The sequence below is a fragment of the Physcomitrium patens genome, chromosome 18, assembly GCF_059467195.1.
Source record: "Physcomitrium patens ecotype Gransden chromosome 18, ASM5946719v1, whole genome shotgun sequence".
Taxonomy (NCBI): Eukaryota; Viridiplantae; Streptophyta; class Bryopsida; order Funariales; family Funariaceae; genus Physcomitrium; species Physcomitrium patens.
Genome location: NC_143427.1, coordinates 9,327,085 through 9,332,111, shown reverse-complemented (window position 1 = coordinate 9,332,111; position 5,027 = coordinate 9,327,085).

Genomic DNA, 5,027 nt, shown 5'->3' with positions numbered 1-5,027 from the left:
AGTTTTAGAAGACATTGGACTCGTGTAATTGGAAGCAACTGCAATGAAGTGTGGCAATCAAAGATGTCTTGCTTTTACCAAGAATCCAAAGCATCATTTAAGGATAAAGCGCATTGACATTCAACATTACTTCATAAGGGAGAAGATTGAGATGGGAGTAATTGACATGAAGTATTGTGCAACAGAAGACATGCTTGCTGATTTACTCACAAAAGTATTGGTGAAGGATAGACATTACAAATTGACAAAGGGATTAGGTTTATTAGCCTTTGACCAATAGCAAAGTGGGAGTATTAAAATAAATGGAGGATAAGTTAGAAGATAAAAGATATTATCTTAGATAAATTGTTAATGGTCAAAGGGCAGCAAAAGGATGAAGGAAAGTTATCAAGGTGGCCGCTAGGATTTTAAGTGGCAGCTAAGGTTATAGGTAGCAGCTAGGGTTTAAAGTGGTGGCTAGGGTTATAAGAAGTGGCTAGGATTTAAAGTGGGGGCTAGGTTAAGAGGAACCTAGGATTTAGTTGGATGAAAGTAAGATGAATATTAGCCAAAATAGATGTAACCTTTACCTATAAGTAAAAGGTATTGGAAGTGAGAGGCATCTCATTCCTCACTTCTCTTGTAACTAACCTTGCTGATTTCTACTTACTTGTGTCTTGCTTATTGTGTTTTTTCAAGAAGTATCAAACAAGAATAGAAGATAAAATGCTATCTTTCCTAGATCTTTTTTCTTTTATAATAAAGATATATTTTTCTTCACTTTGATTTTGATAGATGTTGTCAATAAAAATCTTGATGTTTTTTATTATATTTATAAGATTCTTTATTGACTCCTATGTGTATTTACTAATATCATATCTATACTAATAAACAAGATATTTTAACTTATTTTGGTATTACCTTGAATCTAACACTTCTTCTATTTAAAAATCTTCATTATTATCCACTTCTATGGAAGGAAGTGGCATTTGTCTTCTTTTTGAGATATTCATTGACTTATTTGGTTCAAAAATAGATACATGGAATATAAGATGGATCTTCATAAACTCCAATAGATTTAATCAATAAGCAACATGATTGACTTCTTCACTAATAGGAAAAGGTCCAAGCCTACAATATTCCAACTTGTCACAAGGACGAGTAGTCTTGATATTACAATAAAGTAGCCATATATTATCACATATATTAAATTATAGTTTTTCTTTGCGATAAGCATCCATATTAATTATTTTTTATTATAATTATTTTTTTATCTATGCCTTCATATTATATAAGTAATAGGATATAGATAAAATAATTATATAGATAGTTAAAACCATGGAAGTTTTTAGAATTGGAATTAGGTTAGTGAATTAGATAAGATCTACCATAGAATATTCTAAAAAGAATTTAGGGCAATTATTTAGGTGGAGTCTACCATGGAACCTTTTAGAAAAGAAATTTAAGACAGTTATTTAGGCAGAGCCTACTACCTAAGAATATTTTAGAAAGTCTAGGATAGTAGGATAAGATATAAATAGGACTAGCCAGGTTCTTTTGGGGCATCTGGTTAAGTATGGCTTTAGACTCTTTCTCTTAGTAAAATTTGGTTTTGCATCTTTTTATTCAGTTCAATTTTGTTCTATTTCTATTTGCTTAATTTTGTCTTTTATGTCTTATTCTGTTTAGTTCTATTCAATTTTATTATGGTTTTTTTTGTCTTATTTTGTAATGAGGCTTTATGTTGTTGTAGATTTGAAGGATCTTAGATTTTGAAGATAGTTTAGTCCTATTTTATTAGTACCAAAGTAAGTGTTAGACTATTTACTTTTGGTAGTATGTAAATAGTCATCATCTAGTGGAAGGTCAATTACTGTAGTCATATTAGGTACTGTATTGAAGCTACCATGAGCTACTCTTCAAAAGTCAATTAGGAGGTGAAAAGACAGTACAATATTAGAATCTAGTAGAAAAATTTCAACATGGAAGGTATGGCAGAGGAATTCCAGATGGAAGCTCAAATATAACATCTCTTTGGCTAAATAGCTAGTTTGCAAAGACAAATAAAAGCCTTGAAGACAAAAGAGTCAACATGTACTAGGTTGAAATTGAGTAAGCATAATACATACTCTAAGACTTGAAAACAAGAAGATGTATGTCAATGGCTCTTTAATATGCGACAATACCTCCAACTATCTAGAGCAAATACAATTGAAGGAATTATATATGTAATCAGCTATTTGAGAGATGTGGCAGCTATTTGGTAGCAACATTAAGTTCAAATCTATGAAATTCAAGGTGGATTTTGTGATTGAGAGGAATTTAAGACCAAGTTTAGAAATCAATTTTGGCCTATCAATGCGGAAAAGATAGCATGCGATCAATTGATAAATTTTACACAAACTAGGTCATTGCAAGATTATGTCTTTCAATTCAAGTTCCTATATTTCTAAATTGGTGATATTTCAAAGGCAGAGATGATGGATCAATTCCTACGAGGTTTGAAACCTGAAGTTCAATGAGAGGTGAAGCTAAAGGATCTACAAACATTCAAAGAGGCAATCCTAAAACATGCAAAAAGGATTGTGTTTCTATTGTAGGGAGCCACACCATCAAATTGGAGGTTATCCAAAATATCAAAATTCAAGCACCAACAAGACAAGGTAAGTTTACAATCTCAAAACTCATGAAGTCAAAAATGAGACAAAGCAAGAAAATGGGACTTTCCAATAAAGGTACCAAGGGCCAATATTAGGAATAGCTATTGTTTCTTTGACAACTATAAAAACAGCCAACTAATGCATCCAATAGGACTACTAAGAGGACAATCATATTGAGTGCTTGTAGATTGTGGCTCTATAGAAAATTACATCTCAACTGAAATTGTTGACCAATTTAGAATTAAAACTAAGATAATTAAGGGAGAAAGTATATATCTTGCAGATGATCAAGAGAACGTATTGAGTGAGACATGTGAAGAAAAAACCTTGAGATTGACAGACATTTATGTCTTAAGAAAGAAAGATTCAAGGTGATAGAGATAAAGTATGATGTTATCCTTGGTATACTATAGCTAAAGATGGAAAATAAGCAAGTTGATTTGATAGCAAGGAATTTTTTTTTAAACGTAGAGGATGCAAGATGACTCTTTGCATCTCTACATCAAGTAAAGAGGAAAGGCAAACTACAATCAAAGACTTACTTATAGAAATGACTCTTATGAAGAAGCAAATATAATATGAGCAACCAGTATATATGGTGGTTCCAAATCTAGTATCAATAGTAGGAAAGATAGCTAAAAGAATAGAATGGATAGAGCAACTCATAAGAAAATATCATGATGTCTTTTTAATTGACCTACCTAGTGGCGTACCTCTTGATTAAGGTTCCTTCTTTCAAATAGAACTATTGCTTGGAGCCAAAATAATAAGTTCATCAATTTATCGCCTGATATCAAAAGAACTTAAAGAACTACAAAAAACATCAGATGAACTTTTGGAGAAAGGCCTCATTTGAGAAAGTACATCACTATAGGAAGCATCTATACTTTTTGCACCCAAGAAAGATGGTGGATTTGGTCTTAGCATCGACTATCAAGGCCTTAATAAGTAGACTATCAAAAATACATATCTACTTCTATACTTGGATAATCTTCTTGATCAACTTTCAGATACAATCATCTTTAATAAATTGGATCTTTGGAGTAGCTATTGATAAATACTTATTGCAAGAGAGGATGTGAAAAAGATGATATTTTGTATACACTATAGATATTTCAAATAGCTAATTTTATCTTTTGGCCTAATCAATGGTCCAATCTCTTTCATAGATTAGATAAAAAAAATTGTTTCAAGATTTTTTGGATAAGTATGTAATTGGCTTCATTGATGATATCCTTATATATAATAAAATCTTTGAAAAGTGTGAGTCCCAGATTATGTTTCAAGATTAAATTTTATATTTTTTCTCGTATTTTGTAATAATTGAATAAGTTAGATCATGTTTTATATAATTAAAATCTAGTTTTGTAGAATTTTGAGGATTATAACCTTTAATGGTACAAATCTTAATCTAATTCTTTAAATTGGATTAATTAGGACCAAAATCATAGACTTTAGAAAATTAGAATAGTAAGTTAATTAATTTTAGTAATTTAGAAATTATAGTCATTTCTATAAGAATTGATTAAAAGCCTATGAATTCACTTACAATCATCTCATAAGATTTAGAGTGAATTAAAATCATAAGTTTCTAAAAAGGATTCTAGTAAAAATTAGCAAGGGCAATTTAATGTTTTTCTCTTCATTCAACAAATTCAAGCAACAAGATGGCTTTTCTAATTAATGAAAGCCTTCCAAATGCAATGGCGGCATTGGATTTGCCTCATGGAGTGAAGAAAACAAGATCAGCACCTCTCCACCAAATTATAAGTGGAGCCATGAAGATATCATTTTTGAAGGAATTCTCAATAATTGCCAAAACTCTTGGAGGTAAAAAGTTCATAAAAATTGCATATGAATGTGGATTGGCACAGATGAGTAGTTAATCTTAGCATAGAAAGGTGTTTTAAACACAATGGTGAAGTTAGATTTACAAAAAAATGTTTTTTTGACCACTTACAAGAGCCATCAGTCTTAGTGACAGGATTAGCTTGGATGAATGAAGGCCATAGATCTACATTAGGGATCTTAGAGATCAAGGGTGGAGATGTGGCCACCCTCCCACAATAGTATAAGAGTGGCTTGTTTTTCCAAGTCCTCTCTCTCTCTTTTTTGATGAAAGGCAAAGCGATGCCAAATCTTGGCCTAAAACCCTAATTCCAATTTCATTTTGGATCCTAATGCTCATTGTGCACCTTGTGAATGTGTGATCATAGATTTTGTGTTGTGGGTGGTGCTTGTTGTGGTTTAGAAGGCACTCCCTTAGAATTAGTGGTTTCCAAATACTTCCATAGTTAAGTGGGTTTGAAGGGCTTCAGATTTTTTCCAATCAGTCTTTGGTCCTTTTAATTTTTGTAGTGAGTTTTTTTTAGCACATACCTCTTACTG